This window comes from Zonotrichia leucophrys, chromosome 1 (assembly GCF_028769735.1).
Source record: "Zonotrichia leucophrys gambelii isolate GWCS_2022_RI chromosome 1, RI_Zleu_2.0, whole genome shotgun sequence".
Classification (NCBI taxonomy): Eukaryota; Metazoa; Chordata; class Aves; order Passeriformes; family Passerellidae; genus Zonotrichia; species Zonotrichia leucophrys.
Genome location: NC_088169.1, coordinates 27,247,746 through 27,267,558, shown reverse-complemented (window position 1 = coordinate 27,267,558; position 19,813 = coordinate 27,247,746). Strand labels below are relative to the sequence as shown.

Below are 19,813 nucleotides of genomic sequence, written 5' to 3'. Positions count from 1 at the left end.
TCCCTCCCTCTATGTAATTTTCTTCCTAATAGCCTTAAATGTTAATCAATTCCTTACCCAATTTAGTCATGGCATAAATACTAAAAAGACATCAAAGGGTAATATTAATGTCCTTCTAATTTGCATTAAGGACCTTACCAGCTAAGTAAATTTGTAGCACAGCTTGTGTGGTGAGAGTGCTACAGAGCTGACTTAAAACAAAAGTTTGCTATCACTTACTAAGGCAGCCTCAGAATCAGCCATCTGATCTCATTCAAGTTGGCACAGAGATGCCACAGGACTCAAATGGCAGTAAAGATTTCTCTGTCCTCTGAGCAGGAGTCTGGAAGACCACTGCTCTCAGGCCACACCAAAGCCTTTCACGTTACCCCAGAAGCAGTGGCAGAGCTGGTTTGCCTCTGTGAGGAATGCTTTGTGTTGTCTGGCAGAAGAGCTGTCAAAATCACACTGCTGGCATCACACACTTCTGTGTCAGTCATGTCAATATGATAAATGCTCTGCTAGGAAAGTTCTGACCAGCCCAATTTTCAGACCAGTATTTAGTATCATTTTGTTGCTGCCTTTGCTAAGGCTTTGTCTTGGTAGTCTTTACATCTGGGACCTGTTAACAAACGCAGGTGACCCATATGGTGACCTCCATCACTGCAGGCCCACTCTTGATATGAGGATGGGCTGGGGTACGTGGTCCTCCCTGCCTGTGCATGTACCCTCTGGCCGTGCAGGTCCTACCAGAGCTCTGCAGCAGGTACATTTGACCTCTTCCTCTCTGCAATCTGCTTTCATGAGGCAGGGGATAGTCTGCTGCTGTGAAGGCTCTGAGCTCCAGTGAACTTGTTAACCAGGGCACAGTACTGCTGGAACACAACTGAACCTCTTTGAGAACAAAAATTGCCATGTCAGTATAGCTGTGCACCACCTGGAGGGCCCAGCCTTCCTCTAGCTGCTGCCTGAGGACTCTCATTGTGTCATTCTCCATTGCACAATTTGAATATTACCAGGTGATGATGGTCACACACATTCTGAGAAATCAGAGCTCAAACCTGTATCTACCAAGTCCTAGGCTGGCATCTTTTAAGTGTTGCTCATATTGCTATTGGTCCTAAGGCTTTGTGGGACAAGGGGAAGTAGAAGGTGGGAAAAGGCAATTTCTGTGTTAGAGAGGGTGAATATGTGTGGAACATACAGGACAGTGGGTTTATCACTGAGCTTGGACTTTCCTTGAAGCATGCCTGGAGGATTGTGTGTTTAGACAGGGAAAGGAGCAAAATTGTCCTGATTACCACATTGAGGTTTTGGTTTTTTTTGCTTTGGCCTTTCTGAAAGTGTAAAATGCACTCCTTAGATGTGATACAGCCACAGAGCCTTCTGTCCTTATCCTTTGAACCCTAATTGTGGGTTGGAATCCTGTGATGTCCGTGACTCTGCAAACATAGATTAACTGAAATGCCCTTCTGCTCCCATCTGTTTTGAATAGTTAGGAGGTGTGCTGAAGGACCTTCAGAAGTGTTTGCCTGTGTTTGTTTTATTTTGAGAGAGTATGCCATACCACAGCCAGCTGTCTTTTAAAGGTTTTGTCTTCGGTTAAGTGGGGCCCTGTAAAATTATAGTTCCAATGGATTTTTCAGTGAACTTCCTGAAATGCTGGAAATAGGTGTCTGAAAAGCTCCTTCTTGATATGCAATACATGCAGCTTCTTGCTTCATGAATAGCAGTAAGGCAATGACTACATTAACAGTGTGATTTCCTAGCTTTTTAATTTGGCTAGACAGGTTTTAAATACTTATTCAGATTTTTGCTTATATGTTCTCTATTTGAAGACTATTTCATTAACTTTCTACAATGCAGATAAAAAAAACTTCAGTTGGTTTGTGAAGCATTCTGTAACTGTGATTTGCTAGGTATTGTTCAGTGTATTAGCTGCAATGTGTAGAAAAATCACGGGGTTTTAGCCACTGAATCATAATGAGTTCAGGTGTCTTAGAAACAAAATTTGAAAATCAGAGTTCAAGCAAGCTTTTGTCTGCTGAAACTGTCCTTTCCCTTTGCCACCTTCTCTTTGATATCTGACCTGGACACTCTGCTTTGTCTAGTTTCCACATTCATTTGTTATTTGAGTGGTGAAACTAGTGCTTAGCAGTTCAAATAAGAGAATTGGGAAAGAAGAATGTTTCTAGATTATGTCGTTCCACAGGATTGATGCAGGATTTCATGGCTGTCTGTCTTAGCTGTGAGAAAGAAGAAGGGAAAGATGAAGGGGAGTGTTTACATCATGGGATAAAAAAAAGCACTTCAGAATGTAGTCCAGCATTTTCTTCATGCCACACTGCTTGCTTCAGGAAGGTCTGAACTGCAGTTCTTAACATTTTTCCACATGATCTAAAGTCTCTTGCAGGTTTGTTCACAGGCATCTTGGTTCTAGTGCTTCAGCCTGTAAGAAAAGTGTGGTAATTAAGCAATGCTTCACTAAATGTCTTTGTAGCTGGAATTTGCCAGTGAGGAGAGCAGCAAGGGCAGGAGAGGCAGAGCCTTTGTTAGAGGTAGGTCAGGAGTGCAAAGCAGAGACTAGGTGTTCTAGGGAAGTGCAGGTTCCAATTGAGTGTTGTGAAAATCACTGATTTTCTTAGGAATATCTCATGGATGTTACAGTGAGCAAATAAGGCTGTAAAAATATGAGCAAGAATCTAGAATCACTTCATCTTAAAAACTGACTTGTTCTGGTGAATCTAATGCTTGTCTTGTGAACTTCCTTGACTTTGTTTTAAATGAAGCATTTAGCTGCAGAGATGAATGCTGCCCTGCAAATTCCCTCATACATGTAACTGGTTGAACAGTTCAGGTTTTGCAGGGAGAACAAAAGCTGCATCCAGTGGGCAGCTGTTTAAAAATACCTTAGAGGCACTTGCTTTTCTTAAGTCCCAGAGTAGTGCTTGTTTTCAAAGACCACGCATGTTGGCTAAATGAAGACTTGGCCCAATTAGGAAACTTTTTTACCTCTCCAGAAGGTAAAAAAGATATGAGCTTACCCATAGGTCTTTTTCAGTGTGCCCTCTGAGCCTGCTCACATTGCTGCCACCTCTGCATTCCAGAAAGCCTGGAAAGCAGCTGGGGCTGAGCCAGCCCTCAGTCCTGTGGAGCATGCTGTGAACAGTCAGCTGGATGAATGGATGGAAAAATTCATCTGAATGGAAGGGCAAATTAAAATATTTAAGTGCTGAGCTCTTGAACATTAAGTAGTAGATTATTAAAAAATGCAAAAGGCAAGTGTGCTTCCTTAGCCCCTGCAGAGGAAGCAAAAAATTCAGTTCAAAACCGGTTACCTAATAGCTTCTCCTTAAGAAGCATTCAGTACTTTCATTTAGTCTTAAACCACTAAGCTGTCGTGCTTCATCACAGGCCGTGGTCTCAGCCAGCTGCTACAGCACAATCTCCTGGACTGAATCCCTGCACAAGAGATTAAAAGGAGAAGCATTAGTGGATTTAAGTTGCATTGACAGTACAGATGTAGGCACCACACTCACACTGCTTGTGTCCCCCAGCAACTTCTTCTGTCATACTCTGTAAGAACCACAGCTCTCACTTGGGATGCTCCTTCTGGGAAAGCTTTGCTACTTGTGGGCATCCCCTGTGGGACCTGGTACAAAACCTGGTGGTCCTTGTGACTGACCCCATCAGTCTCCTGCATCCCAGTTACAGGACTTGGGATGCAGGCTCTTGATGTGTGTATTCACACCATAGAGGGAGATGAGATGTGCAGCCTGCTGACCACAGACCCTTGCCCAAGTATGTCAGATAAAAACAACAACAAGTATGGACTTGGTGGTTTGGTACCTTTCTCTAGCTGCCCTTGTACTGAGCACTGTTGTGCCATGTAGTGAGTCACCTTGAGTGCTGGGAAAAAGAAAGTCTTAGTAGGTCTGGCTTCTCTCCTTTTTGTCTTTTACTCACAAAAGATCTTGCACTGTGTTCCTCCTCAATTTTACAGTCACAGCCTTCCTGGCCCTCTGCACAGTCAGCCACTGCTTGTTGTGACTAGCAATGTCTGGCCTCACTGGCTGTGAGGTGAAGGCTCTCTCCTGTTTGTCACCTGCCAGAAATCTATCTGTAATTTTATGAAGATTTTTAAGACAGGCCATGGAAGGAAGTGGTCAAGACTTTCCCATGCTTCTGGCTGTTTGTGTCCATACACACCCCTTTGTGCTGACACACAGCTTTTGGCAGCTGCTTGAGCCCTGTTGTATTTTTTTTTCCCTCATGCTTTTTAAGCTGAAACAGGCCTTAATCCTATGTATCGTGGAACTGCACTTTTCTTTTTCTGTAATGCAGAAGAAGGAAAATGACCAGGGAGAGGTTCTCTTTCTGCAGCCATGCTGGGTGGAGGTGTTTGAGCTAAGTCATGAACAGTGTGTGTCTAGCCATATTGCATGAATACATCTGAAAATCAATGGTATGTACTTTTCCCTGAACTTTTTTTTATGAGCCACCACTTCCCATGTACAGAAACCTTTCCTGCTTTACAACCAAAGTACTTGGAAAGGATCCCTAGACTTTTTGTAAACCTTTCCCCACCATTGCTAGAGCAGGTTTTGGGCAATGTATTTGTGTTTAGCACAGGAGGGTGGTTCCCCAGAGGCTTTAAGACCTCTGGGCTGTCCAGACAACTTTGTCTCATCTGTCAGAGCCACACAGGCAAGGAACAGCAGATACATGCATTTGTATTTATTTAATAAAGAGGAGGGCTCCTGTAGATAGCTTTGTAGCAATCTGCAGGCTTTGCTGTGGTTAAGCTACTAGAGGCAACATTTAGAGGCAGTGTTCTGTATTTAGCAAGATGACATCTTGCAGCATGCCTGAAGGAACAGGCCACTGAACTCCTGTTGAAAGTCAGAGTGAGCTGGGAGCCTGGCTCCCTGATCATCCTCTGAGAATTCCAGCATGTGTATGTAATTAGTCACATTTAAATGTCTGTATTTATTCGCTGTCCCCAGCTGCTCCTTCAAGTGTTGTCTTATGTCTTGTCTCTTAGTTTTAAAAAAGCTTGGAAACATCTGCTTTGGAGAGCTCACCCCTCCTCCCTTCTGCTTCTTTTTTCTCCCACCCAGTAAATCTATATAGCTAAATAACAACATGTGTGCTTCAGAGGCTACTGCTGTCTTTCACATGTAGTAACACACTTATCCAGTAAGTAATTCGTAAGTCTACAAATACATTATCAATGCTGAAATTTTATTTGGAAAGTGAAGCTTCTGTAGCTCTGGTATGGAAGATGTGGCTGCTCTGCATTAATTTATGAATTAAATGCTGTGCAGCTCTCTTGAGGGCTCCACAAGATGTATTCCGACCATGTGGAACAAAGCTGAATGGGCAGTTTGCAGGAGCAGGCAGGAGAGGAGACAATAAGTAGGTATGACATCCCCAAGATCAACGCTTCAGGGATTGTTAAAAGAACAGTGACTGATCTGGGAGCTTTAAAAGCCTTCTGAAGAGGAAGAGGGAGGTAAGGAAGAAGGTTTCATTTGTCAGGTGTGGTTAAAGCAGAAAGTCTCTGCCTAGGCGTGGGAGTCCTGGGACTTGGTGGTGCTTCCTTTGCCTTCCCTGCCATGGGAGTAGAGCACAGAGCATGCAGTGAGCAGCATCTGACCTTCCTCTCTGATGGCTCACATTATAGATCTGAACTTCCTTGTCCATGAGCATTGCTGCTCACTGGTTGACAATCACTGCCCTAAAGCAGATTGACTTTATGTAACTGTTTAAAAGTCTCTTATGCAATATAATGTTTCTAAGGTTAAGGTAAATGATGGCTTCGTTTTGAAAATTTCAGAGCTCAGCCTTTTTGTTTTGTTGGCCACAACTCATGAAGGGCAAAGTTACATATATCAGGTCTGGTTGGAAGGCTGAGATAATAGCCATTCCTGCTTTTGGATCAGCAGTCTGGATCCTAATCTAAAGCATAAGAGGAAAACATGGTTTTGTCTGGTGCAGGTCTGCTGTTTCCTCCTGTGATTGCAAAAACTATTTTCCTTTTCCAGATTGGAGCTGGTGTTCCACCCAAGTGCCAGCAGGAACCTGGGGTTGTTTCTTCATGGAGGCAATGTTTTGTTGCTTTGTGAGGCAGAGGCTCAGTCTCAGGCTCTTGATGATTGTGTTGATGTGGTGCAGGGCTGCAGCTCCTGTTGGAGGTCAGAGGAGGCCAGAACTGGCAGTGACTGCTTTTCCTGTCATGTTGCATCTCTTGGTACTGTGCCTACATCCAGAATGGGTCCATGAGCCACCCAGCCCTCTTGGGTTTGCTGCTTCCAGTTTAGAGAATATACATTTATGTTGCATTAGAAAAGTTTCCATTCCACTGCAGAGACATGCAGCCAGCTTTGAACTCACCTCAGGGTCAAATGAAGCTTATTTTCCTGCCTAAAATATGACCTGCATATAATAGGGGAAAATGGTATTGCTAACTACAAGAAGGCTGGTTTAATGTATGCATTAATCAGGTGAACTCACAGTATTTTGAAAAATTTCAACCTCTGTTTGCTCCTGGGAAGGAATGCTAATGAAGGCATGAAGTAGTTTCGTGGCTTCATTTTGAATAAACTCATGCATCCATTAAATGTGTTACAACCTCCTTTCTCTGGAGAGCAAGCCCTGCATCAAGCTGCATCTTTTCCTGCAGGATTGCATCTTGATCATGATTTTAATCTGGTGTGGGTTTCATAACAAACTGATGGGGAGAAAATGCTCAGAGGTTAAATCACATAGTGTCTGGTACTTATATCATGAAGTGCTGCAATGCTGTGGGTTTTGGGAGTACAGAGGAGAAGGAAGAAGAGAGATGTATCTTTATAAGGCTGTAACATAATGCATCATTTTTTTCTTTTTTCTTCCCAGCTCTCATAACACTGAGTTTACACTGTCCCTGCTGTGCTTCTCCATCCCCACCATAACCTCTGTTGACTATTTTGTAGCCTAAATCAAGTTTCAACTGTTCTCCATTAAACCTCTGATATATAGAAATACTGTCTTCTGCTGCTGCTGTGTTTTCCACTAAATGAAGTTTGCTTCATGCTTCTTCGTTTTTGTATTCAGTGTTTCTTCAGTGCTTCTCCTCTATTCATGAAATTCTTTATGCAAATCACATACAAGTATTATTTTATCTGTAATCCCAATCAACAGCAACTTCAATTAGACTCTTCTCCAGCAGAACATACTTTAAAGTGCTCACCATTTTGAGATTGGATAGTCATCACATGATTCTGGAATAGGTATAAAACTTGGTTTGTAATTAAAGACTCAAATGTAAGTCTTAAGCCATTCTGTTTTAGCAGCAAATGCTGCTGTGTAGATAATGTGACAGTACTTCCTGTTTTACACAGAGTATGCACAGACTGGGATTATAAATGGAGGCAAATTATTCAAGCATAAATCCTAATGGTAAATTATTTTATTTCTAAATGTGCTCGAGGTCAGTGTTAGGGTGCTTCAGGGGCATTAGAGAACATTCCTGTAGTGCCAATGTTTGTAAAAGGTGTGTGGATTTTGAGAACTGTGAATTGTTATCACCTTCAGTAGGCTGTCAGTGCCCCAAATGTCTGCAGTTTTTACTTCACTGATGTCCTTTAATGATGATCAGCTGGAAGAGTTGAATTACATTTGAGATAGGGCCCCAGGAAAAACCAGCTAGCTGTGTTGCAATGTGACCTATATCAAAAGGTTCTTCCCTCTGGAGTACAAGGTGTTTCACATAATACAGGGGTGAGCTTGCACCCTGTTTCATTCTGAATGACTCTTGGGATTGCTACAGCTTCTGTGGCGGGCACCATCCAAAACCAGTGGAGGAGTTTCTAAAGGAACAATGTGATGAGGCACAAATATTACAGTTGTCTCTGCAAATTTTTTATCTGTTGCTCCAAGAGCAGCACTTGCCAACATGATATTTAAGTAGCAGAATGGAGCAAGGGACAGACATCAAGGTAGGATAGAAATAGGGGAAGCTGGAGGGTAGAGAGGAAGTTGCAGGGCCCCAAGTGTTAAGGTTGGACGATTTCTTTTTTGTTGTGCTTCTCTGTTTTTTTTTCAGATAGAAGGAAAGTAGAGACATGGTACACAATACCTAGGAAATACTTGTCATTAACTTCATTGTTCACAGAAGGACTTGTTGAGAGGAAGTTATTGCAAAAAGTCGTACAGTGGATGTGGCAATAATGAGAAAGTATCTCTTACCCTACTCCATCTGGAATCATGTTTGTGCTTCTGGGCGCATTATTGTACTGAGAATGCAACTAGTTATGTGCTATGACTGAGTACTTTCCAGAATCCACAGTGCTAAAATCACCTGGTGTCAACTGTATGTCCCCCCCTCCCCAACTTGTCTGTCTTGGTGTAAACCTTTGACTTGGATGCCATTTTTTGGAATTTCAGTAAAAGTCAGTTGTGGAGAAACTCAACTATTTTGCCAATTATATATTTGTAACGTAAAAAGCACTTGTGAGTCAGATTAAAAATCTTTCAATACACATTGTTAATAGCACTTTGAAACCTGTCATTTTCACTGTCCCATTCCTTTCTGCCATACAAGGTAGGTTGCTAATTTATCTAATAGTTTTGTTCTCATAAATCCTAAGAGAAAAGGGAAATTCTCTGAAAGAAATTGCAGTGAGCACAGAAATTGTCAAGGATGCTGTGCTTTTGGAGGCAGTAATGTCTGCAATTAATTTGAACTTATTTTACTGTTGACTTGCTTCCAAGCTGATGGTTTTGTAATAATTTCATACAAGCTTCAAACAGAGGCAACAATTCAGCTAGACTGTATCCAGCTGCAGATATACTTGCTTTGTATGGCTTTACCCTTTTAGTTATTTGACAGTCTCTGCTGATTTGTCCAGTTTTATGCCCCACCAGCCCAAACATCTTGTTTGTAAAAGGTGGCGCAGTGTGACAGCAGACTCACTATTTATGTGCTTTTCAGTCAGAAGCTGCTGAGAGCTGCTGTGTGCAGCCCTTTCCTCCCTAGGGACATCCTGGGGTACTTTCTTCTCTGCACAGCCGTTGAGTTTAATAAAATTAGTAGAACTGGAGTATCTTTCGAAATCTCTACCACTTATTCAAATTCTGTGGAAAACGCCAACTGATTAAAAAAAAATCGTCAGCAGGAGATTGATTGACAAATACAGACAGAAAGCATTTTCTCTTAAGCTTCTCTCTTTAAGAGACTGGGCTAAAAAGCATGCTGTTAAACTCAGAAGTGTTCATGGAACAGCTACAGGAAAAATAGAGGAACTGGTAAATATGTCTTAGAGTAAGTGACTGCTGGATTTATGCAAGAAAAACTTTGATGACACCAATCTGGGGAGGAGTGTTGATCTGGAGGGTAGGAGGGCTCTGCAGAGGGACCTGGACAGGCTGGATCCATGGGCTGAATTCAATGATATAAGCCACACCTTGAGTGCTGTGTCCAGTTCTGAGCTCCTCAGCTTAGGAAGGACCTTGAGGTGCTGGAGTGTGCCCAGAGGAGGGCAGTGAAGCTGATGAAGGCTCTGGAGAGCACATCCTGTGAGGAGCGGCTGAGGGAGCTGGGGGTGTTCAGCCTGGAGAGGAGGAGGCTCAGAGGGGACCTTCTCACTCCCTACAAACACCCGAAAGGAGGCTGTGGCCAGGTGGGGATTGGCTTTTCCTCCCAGACAACAAGTGACAGGACAAGAGGACATAGTCTTAAGCTGTGCCAGGGGAGGATTAAGCTGGATATTAGGAAGAAATTCTTCACAGAAAGGATGATTGGGCATTGGAAAAGGTTTCCCAGGGAGGTGGTGGAGTCACCATCCCTGGAGGTGTTTGAGAAAAGACTGGATATGGCACTGAGTGCAGTGGTCTAATTGACAGGGTGGTGTTAGGTGGTAAGTTGGACTTGATGATCTCCGAGGTCTTTTTCAACCTAGCTGATCCTGTGAAATCTCAGTATGCACCTTATTTAGAAGAGTCCTTCTGAATGTATGGTTACTTATTCCTACTGTGAGTGATAACCAATGTTTGGAAGCTCAAGAGACTAGTGGGAAACAAGTAGTAAAACCATTGGGGGTGGGGAGTTTGTTTGTTTGTTTGTTTTTTGTCATGATCATTAATGAGCAAACAATTTCATGTGGAAAATTTTGGGGATATTTTAATAGTTGCGATTCCTTTGAGTTAAGCCTCGATTGCTCTTCAGAAATGTGCTCTCAAGATGAAGTAATCATGAACTTGTTGCACAAATTTAGTAGGTGTGAGCTTTCATCACTGTCTCAGAAGAGACCAGAATGTGATCCCAGAGATCCCTTTTCATCCCAAACTATGAGGATAAACGAACATCAGTATAAATTCTTTCTGCAATAATTGGAATGAAAAAGCTGCTGTGGGCTTCTAATTACAGCTGGTTGTATCAACATGCCTATCTGACTTTGCCCTAATTTGCATCTTGTTTTTCTCTAAGATGAAGTGACAAGCCACAAAAAACTTCAATAAAGAGCAGTTTACATTGCTTTTCATCTCTAGAGGCTTTGTGCTGAGGCTTTTTTTCACCACTTGGTGAAGCACATTCTTCATTGGATGGGATGTCATAGGTTTTAACTAAACCTATGACATGACCAACCTTTCAGAGCAGAAAGTCAAATGGGACTGTGTGCCAGGGGAAATTGTTTACAATTTCTGTAATGCTTTGTTCCTGGTAGGGGCTACCAGGTTTACCATTCAGATGTGCTTTTGTTGTGCAGGTAATCACAGCTGGTGCCTTTTCCTGTCAAACAGGTCAAAGGGATTTTGTCTTCCATTGGAAGTCTGTGGTTTCCTCTCCAGACACCTTCTAGGTTTTGCTCCATAGGTCTTTTCCTAACGTCTTAAAACTTGTGGAGAGTCTTAAGAGCCTGGTGCTTTACAGTTGTAGCATTGCAGAGGATGATGCTTTATTAAGGAGGTTTCACTGCTAGTGGAAGGTCTTGTCTGCAGGACCTACTTGCTTTGGTGTTGCTACAGAATGGCCGCAAAATGTCCTTCATGGAATTTCTGTATTACATTCATAGTTTGATCCTTCAGGCACAGAACACTATTGCACATCTCCTTGTAGGACCAGAGAAATTATTCAAATTAGGCAAGTCACCATCCTGTGACAGCTGTTTTTGAAATAAATGGTTTATGAATCCTGTTTGATCTCTTCTTTTGCCAAGTCAGGGACATTGGTAAGAGTTTTTCACTGAATTTCATAGGAAAGTGTATTGCGAAATGGACATTTTGATCCTTATGATGCTTGTGCTTCTTTGATGGGGCTTTGAGCAGCTTGCTTTAGTGAAGGGCATCCTTGCCCATTGCACGGGAGTTGGAACTTCATGATCTTTAAGGACTCCCCAACCCAAACTATTCTATGAATATCTCTATCTGCACTTTTCATTTCAGGTAAATGAAGGTTAACAAGCCTGATCAATTTGATTTACTAAAGAAGACTCTCCACAGACTTGGTGTATCTGGTTTAAATTGAATGTTTCTGGTTTGAGTTAGCTTTCGTTCTTTAAAATAAAGGGCAGGTTCTGAGGATATAATGCCTTAATTTCCATATTAAATACTGTGTGCTTTTTGGTTTTTGCCTCCTGTGTTTGATTACTGCATTGTCCATAATTACAATGAGATACATTGACATCTTTTTAGATATGTAAATCCTGACAGAATCAAGTTATTAATATTATTTTGTGAATTCTAGTTGGAGAGCATTTTTATGTTCACTGTGACACAATTTGTATAACTTTAGCCCAATTCTCTTATCACAGCAAATTCAGTGTATCAGCGTTACTTTAGAACTTAGTTGGCAACATAACTGCCATTGGGTCTCGGCAGGGCTAATGAATCAACTTAATTTGAATTCCATTTTGAAAGTATTGCAAAATGTAGCAAAGATCACTACCCTTTAATAATAACTATTGTTAATCAAGATCCCAGGTTGTCTGATGATTTACGTAAACGTAATCAAGAGTTTTTCTGAGTTGTTTCAAGTTGAATTTTTTAAAGCATTAAAGGTTCTGCTTACCTCAGGTGTGCCAAGGCATTCTCATTGCAGGGGATTGTAGCCTCTGTGAAGTGTTTGGAGGCACCTTTGATTGCTTTCTAGTTCCACAGGTAATTACTTCTTTTCTTTATAAATTACAAGCTATTTTTGTGTTGCTTTCACTTAGAAAGGTGTATTTCTTACTACACCTTATTAAACTTTGTTAGTACATCTAATTAAACACATGGTGTGAAAACCTATATGGAAGAGTATTCAATAATTTATTTAGTAGAGAAATCAGTATACTTGGACTGGGTAGGGATGAGAAGAAGCTGGCTGGGTTTACATTCTGTTGGTGCTACAGCTTTCATTAAACCATCTCATTCCCTTGTGTTCCCTTCCTGTGCCTCCCCCATCACGCAAAAGGTGCTTCTCAGCTGATGCATTCTCTTGGCCCAAGAGTTGTGTGTTGTTGGGCCCTGTGGTTCAAATGTGTCATGGCATGTGATTTAGATGCTGTTTTCCAATCCTAGATGCTGTTTTCCAATCTGCTGTGCTTCATGTTCTCCCAGTTGTTCCAGGTATTTGGCAGTTCAGGTCACTCACCAGCATGTCTAAATTTTTATTTAAAATACTACTGTCTATGGCCAGCCTGGGATATCTGTTTGACATGACCATACTCAGCACTTGGGAGGAAGCTCTTGCTCACCAGCTAGGTAGGAAAGCCCTAGGATGGGCTGCTTCTGTTTCTCTCTTTTGTTTCTCAGAGTTTAATACCCCCACTCTCACAACCCACACCTACCCACTCCCCACCAGGGTGCCTATTTCCTTCTCTCTGTCATGAATTCTTTAAAGCTTCTGCTTTTAGCCTTTTCCTTACCTTTTACTTCATAATCAGATTCCTGCCAGTAGACTCAAAAGCTTTTGGGTGATTTCTTTAACTTTTATTTTGCCATGTATCACACTGTCTTAGGGATGAGTGTCAGTTATTCCTGATTATAATAGTTTCCTGATTGTAAGGTATTCCTTACTAGCATAGCTTCTTCATTTTGTCTTCCTTCTTGTCATATGAGTATCAAACATCTAATAGTTGCAGATGCTTCTGGCCTCTGCTGGCTGGTGGAGGGGAGAAGTCAGGACATGTTCCTGCAGCTTGTTTGGTTTGCTTACGTGCTCATGTATGTACACAGTGACATGCAAGTGCTGTCTGAAAGGAGAGATTGTGCTGTGTGCCCTCCTTCCTGGGAGCAGGTTAAACTTGGACAGGTCTCAAGTCAGAAATCACTGCAGTTTTCTTCCCATAAAACCTTTATTTCTCATACAGAGCACTGAGACAAGTATACCTTTCCAAGCAAATAAAAATGACATGGGAGATTTTTGTGCCATGGTCTGGCTTCATTATTTAGCCATTACAGCCTTTCTGCCTCGCACTCCCATGGTGCCTTTTGGTTTTCTTTCTTTTCTTATCAGCCTGTACAGACAGGATCTCATTGCCTCCATTTAGGATTGCCACAGGCAGCTCAGCTAAAGCTGCTGGCTGGGCTCTAATCATTTGCTGTGAATTGTAATTGTTGCTGTTTTGTGCTTCACTCCTTTTGCATTTCTCACCATGCTGCATTAACACGAGCGCTTCTGCAACTGCCTCGATATGTTGACCCGTTCCTTGGCTTCCTGCCATACTACATGAAATTCAAATTTCTTCACTTGCCCCTGCAAGAATCAATATAGTACCATCATTAAGCATATTCCATTACAATTTTTATATACTACTTGCTTTGCTTTAACTGATACTTGCATCTTTTGTCTTCTCTGAATATCAGCATGTACTAGAAATAACTTCTGCCTGCTTAGCCTTTCTCTTTTCTCTCCTGTTGTTAAGTTCTTGTTCCCTGTTAATAGCTGGGGTTGCCAGTCGGAGACCAAGGCAGAAGGAAATGATGATGTCAGTGCCAGGAATAGTCACTAAATCAGTGTAGAGCAAAATTTCAGTGAGCCTGTATCTCTGCTTAAAGCCTCAGGGCACGTCGTAGAGGATAATTTAACCATTTTTTAATATTGACATAACTGAAGAGTTTTCTGAAGAGGCTTTTAGGAAGCTCCTGTAATTGGCTCATAAACTGGCTTTAACTACTAATGGATTAACTCCTTGTGGGAGCAGGTTGGCTGTCACCCATGTTTTAGTCTGCTCTCTTTAGTACAGAGTACAGATGGTACTCTGTGTGCTTTTAAAGGTCTTTCTAGAGTGGGTATTGGAAGGCAATTGAGATGGTTTGAGTTGTAGTATGGAGGACAGTTCCCATATTAATAGTGGAAAAAAAGTCTGTTTTTAAACTTCTAAGAAATGTAGATGTTTAATGACATGAGAAGTTTGCAGTTTATTTGAAGTAATACTGGTTTTAGGGATGCGTATGTGTTGACAGTATTTATTCCTTCTATTTAATGAAGTAGGGGTTTTTGCATTGGATGTAGTTTTACTCTAATATCTCTAATAGGGTTTCGTAGAATGGGGAAGTAGGGGCTGTGCTCGTTAGCTTTCACTTGTTATTTAAAATATAAACATATAAAATATGTTATTTGTTGGCTTTGTATGAGTATTTGTCCCTGTTTTTCTATAAAATATCTTCAGTAAAATACCTGGGAAAGAAATTTTTGCGTGATCTAAGACACTAGCAGTTAATTCCTTTTCCTTTGCTCTTTCAGAAGGAAATCACCATAGCCAGCCTTGTGTTAACAAGAGTTGTGTGTGTGTGACAGAAATTTTGTGCTTAAGACCAAAAGCTAATCTGCATGCTGCATGGAGCTGCAAAAATAGTTGTAGGTCAGCTTGGGAAGGAATCTGTTCAGGGTAACACAGGTTTAAGAACATGTTTAAATTTGTTGGACTATGGTGATTTTCAACTTAACTGGAAATGAGGAAGAAAAAGTAGTGCTTACATGGGGTTGCAGCTGTAATCTCAGTTTCAAGGTTTCCATTGTGCTTTTGTCATTGAGGCTTTGGAGAGTATTCTCAAAGGAAAAAAACCAAAACAGTTGCCTGCACAGACTATTCCTCTGATGTCCTTAAGGTTGAACAAAATGGGAGTGGTTTTGAGTGTATAAATATATTTTGTATATAAATGTTTCAGAGTCAGTGCCTCAAATACTGTAAGAGTCTTTATTCTAAGGGAATACACATTGAGTAAATTGCTGGTCCAGGTGAAGTGCCATTTGTCTGAATGAGGCAGGGTTTCATTTAGTGCCACAGATCTTTGTGGCAGAATAAGCTGCCACATGAAGGCGAAAATAGCTCCAGTTAACTGTTAATCCTCTCAAATGTTAAGGAGATGGCAAGTGTTTATTTTTGCTTTATAAGACAGAACTTGTTTGTTCACCAAAATAAACTCAAAAGGAGGGAGGGTATTATCCAGACAAGATAGCGTACTGCTGGAGTTCCTCAAATTTTCCTGGAGGGGCAGTGAGAGTGGTGGGAGGCTAGACTGGAGACCAGCAGTGTGGATGAGGACTGGATAGAAACTCTGGTTTCAATTTTCCTGGAGAGATGAAATAATGTAATGGGAAAATGTCTTAAAATCATTATGGTAAAGCAAGTATTGATGTATTTTGTTCAGTATGGCTTTATCTTCTTGGACATTGTTCCATCCTTTCCTTTCCCTGGTTCGTTCTACCATGGTGGCATGGTCAGTGGTCACCAGACACTACCCAGTGCTGGAACATTTTCTGTCTGTGTGGGACATAACTTGAAGGTGAACCAGGGCACATCATTGTAGGCAATTCCCAGGATGTGAGAACTGCTGTCAGAGGAAACTGGTCTGTTCCCAGTACAAAACAACATTCAGGTGAGAAGAATAGTAGGAAATCTTGTTTTGGTACAAATAGATCACTTCCAAAAGTCAAGGAATAGGGACTTTTGAAATAATCTTTTACTGGAGTTCACTTACTGGGAGTGGGCATGATCCTTTGGCCTCAGATGATCATCCAGAGGACAAGGACTTGATTCAGTATGTGTATTCCATATTCTTAGCCTCCTCACTCCCTGGGGACATGAACAAGTTAAAGTCATAGTGTGAATTGGTAAGAAATTTTGAGAGGGTTGGGACGTAATAATTCTAGTAGTTTTGATGATAAAGGCAGAGTGGAATTAAAAACCAGGATTGAGAAAACAGTAAGAAATTTTGTCTTACTCCAGAAGAAACTGGCCACTTCATCAACCTCTTGACAAAAAAGGGTTGTGTGTGTATGTTAAATCCTCAGTGGACATCCAGTAGATTACTTTGTGGAAGTGGAGGGGAAGTGCAGGACTTGTCTGAAGGTGCACAAACAGATGGAGCATTTGGTCAGACTCAGCCCAGGATGCTGACTCTGAGTAACTCATGAGGACATGAAGAATGATGAGAGCAGTCATACAGTGACACACTCTTCTGGCCTCTGAAAATTTATGATTCAGGGAATTTCTGAGCTAGACATGGCACCTTTCTGCTTATTAATGGTGAATGTACTTTGTCTGAATTACATTCAGACAAACCCCTCTGAAACATGTGAGTATAACTGGTTTATTAAGGCTGTAATAAAAGGAATAAGAAGGAGGCCTGGCAATAATTCTGCTTGCAGTGGAAGGTGTCAGTCAGTTCTCTGGTCTGAGAGCCGCTGCCATGTGCCCACCCAGGCGTGCCAAGGTGCGCATGGAAGTCCATCATGCAGCCTTACAGCAAAGTTCCTCCTAAACCACTGGGAATGAGAAGGGAGCTCAGCTTGTGGTGCAAAGCTGCACCAAAAGAAAAGAGCATTCAGGAATGATCTGAATATTGCAAGGAAGGGACACCACCTCTTTGCTGTTAGACAAAAAGACTGGACTGTTCTATTATGAAGTTACAGAGTAATAGCTTTATTTTATGCTCCATGAGAGGCCCAGTCACAAGGAGAGAGTATTTAGAGGTGTTCTGTTACCTCTGCAAGACAAAGTACTCAGGATAGTGCATATGTTACAAGATGACTCTAGTGAGTAGAAAAAAAAATTGGGAAGGAGAAAAAGAGAGTGAGAGAGCTAGAGAGACTGAAGAAGATAAGTCATATACCCAGCTCTGGGAAATGTACTTTATCAAGCAAGTACTTAGCATAAGCCAAAGATGCATTGTTTTGATGTTAGTTCTGACAAATCTACCACAAGTTTGCTTTTAAGTTGGTATTTGTCTGGTCAGGCTTACCTCACAAAGTACTGAGTGTTCAAGTAATCATTAGATCACTAGAGCAAGCAGGGAGGAAGTCTCTTGTCTTTAAAATGATGCAGAGCAGGACCTGAGTATGGCCAAAAAATGTTCATATGAGGTGGAATGAAGTCTCAAGATAAAGAAATGAAAGAGAGGTGGAACAAGTGAAGGCTGGAAATAGAGGAATGATAAGATAGATGAGCAGACTTGCTAAGTATCTATATTGATCTCAGAAACCAAGCAATTAAAATATATGGTGCAGTGATAGAAAGCAATTGTATTGAAAAAATGATGCATTTATTTTCTCTTGAGAAATCACAGTGAGAAAACTGTCTGATTTGAGAAGGAGAATGGGAATGGTGTGCTGGTCCCCACTCTAAGCTGAAAGTGGGGAAACAACTGTGCCTGAGTTGGTAGACTGAAGTGATTTATTCTGGAAAAACAGTAAATACCCATATGAGTTTTAAGAGCAGCAGTGTCCCTTCTGGTTTCTTTTTTTGGTCTGTTTTTGCCTTGGCTGTCCATTCTGACACACAAGGAGGCTGATGACACATGTGCATCTTGAACTAATCACAAAGCCTGTAATTTCTAAACAATTTTGGGAGTTCCTTTGCAGGAGCATGGAATGCCTGTGGGCTTAGATCATTCTGATGTTGCTCACCTGTGTTAAGGCTGATTTTGAGTATGTTTGTGTAGGGGCTGTTGCCAGTGCTGACTTGGCAACCCAGAGGAAATGCCTGTACTGTCAGATATGAGCTACTCAGTCTTTGTTGAAAAATGTCTATTTTTTTCAAGACTTTCTGCTCCTGCCACCCTCTCAGCTTCTGTAGACACAAGGGCATGTTTATAATATGTTTAGGTTTTTGAGGTTTTCTCTTACCCACTGGGAATTTTCCATAGCTTATTTACTCTTCTGAAGGTTTGGTCATGAACCATATTGAAAACTGAACTGCCTTGTTTCTTGAAACCTATTAATTTTATAAACCACAAGCAAAATACAGTGAGGCAGCTGCATTGAGAGTTTTCTCCTATGACCCAGCACTAACCTTAGCTCTGCCCAGCCAGGCAAGCTGTGAGGGATGGCTCATTCTGCCCCAGCTGGGCTCCAGACAGCTAATGGTGAGAAATCACCAGTTGGGTAGACAAGATTCTGGCAGCCACCAGACATTTTTTTTTCTCTGAGGTCTGATGGGTTGACTTTTAATTCTTGAATAATTTTGATTGTCAGGGCTCTTTTTCATTATTCTAGTACATGTAAGTTAAGTTTATTCTGCAGATGACTAGAGCAGGGGCATTTTATTTTTACTGGCTTTGTTCACTGCTTCCCCACTATGCCCCTCTTTCCCAAGATCATACCTTTATTGCACTTTTTTTTTCTTTTTCATCTAATCCAGATATGAACTGTCATTCTAAGTAATGTGATGGCCTTGTGGCATAGTTGAGATTCCATTTTATTGCCTCTGAGAAGCTGACATTTTGTTCTAGCTCTTTCCTTGCTTGCCAAGTAAAGCCAGTGTTTCGGTACAAGGCTGGGAGAGAGGAGCAGTAATTGACTTAGCAACTTTCCCATGACTGAAGAAAATGGCTGTAACAAAAGCAGCCCTGGCATTACAGTATCCTGTAGCTAAGGAGAGTGTTCTAACATGAGTCAAACAGACCTGTGCATTGTTGAATTTTATTGTTTCCTCTCATAATGCTTTATAAGAAACAAGAACCAGAATGATTGTCTCTCCAAACACAGCCTTCCTTCCTCAGAATCCTAAGTCTTCAGTCTTTTGACTGATTTCTTCAATATTCTTAAACAATAACTGCTTTTAAATTACCTGAAAGGCTTGTGATACAGTCTGTTGGTATGTTTCCTGTTTTCCCACATTTTGTTTCTCTCAAGGTTGCTTTTGCTTTTCTTATTCCAGAAGCACACAAAGAAGCATCTTACTCTTAAGTCATCATGACTGCACAAGAACATCTGTGTATTTTGTTTTATTCTTTTTTCCTTTTGTTTTTGCTTTTTCCCCAGAGAACAGAACAAGTACCCTACTGTGTAAAATGCCCCTCTAGTCTAGCCTAGTACTGATGCTCTCTGGTGAGTGATACTTCAAGTGTTGTGATGGCTCCAGTGTTGCACCCTTCCTGATCACCAATTTGGGATTTTCTGAGCTGAAGGAGGCTTCTGGACCATTAAGCTGTAATAGCTGCCTACAAACCTCTACTCCATGAGTTTCTGTAGTGCTGATTTTAATCCACATATTCTTTCAGCCTTCACAACACTGTGTGGCAATAAATTTTGCAATTTCATTGTGTAGAAAAAGTACTTCCTTTTGTTTATTTTTAAACCTTCTGTCTGGTAATTTCATTATGTGCCCCTTAGTTCTTATTTTGTGAGGAAATGTTCTTCACACCATTCATGATTTTGTAAGCTGTTTGTGGATGGATAACTTCTGTTTTCTGAGCTGGAGATTACAGCCCTGGGAGAGCTATGGGTGGTTAGAAGCCATCTGTTGTTCTTCTCCATGTGTTCTGGAGAGCACACACAATTCAAATTGTAGGTGCCCATTGATTTACATTTGTGTTCTCTCCAAGCAGCTGGTGATACTACTTGCCTTTTTAACCATTGCTGATG

General features: G+C 41.4%; 1 protein-coding gene across 1 annotated transcript in view; it reads left to right on the top strand.

Annotated features, from left to right (window-relative positions):
• RASA3 (RAS p21 protein activator 3) overlaps positions 1 to 19,813 on the top strand; it is a 129,445-nt gene that overhangs the window by 72,999 nt on the left and 36,633 nt on the right. The window lies entirely within an intron of this gene.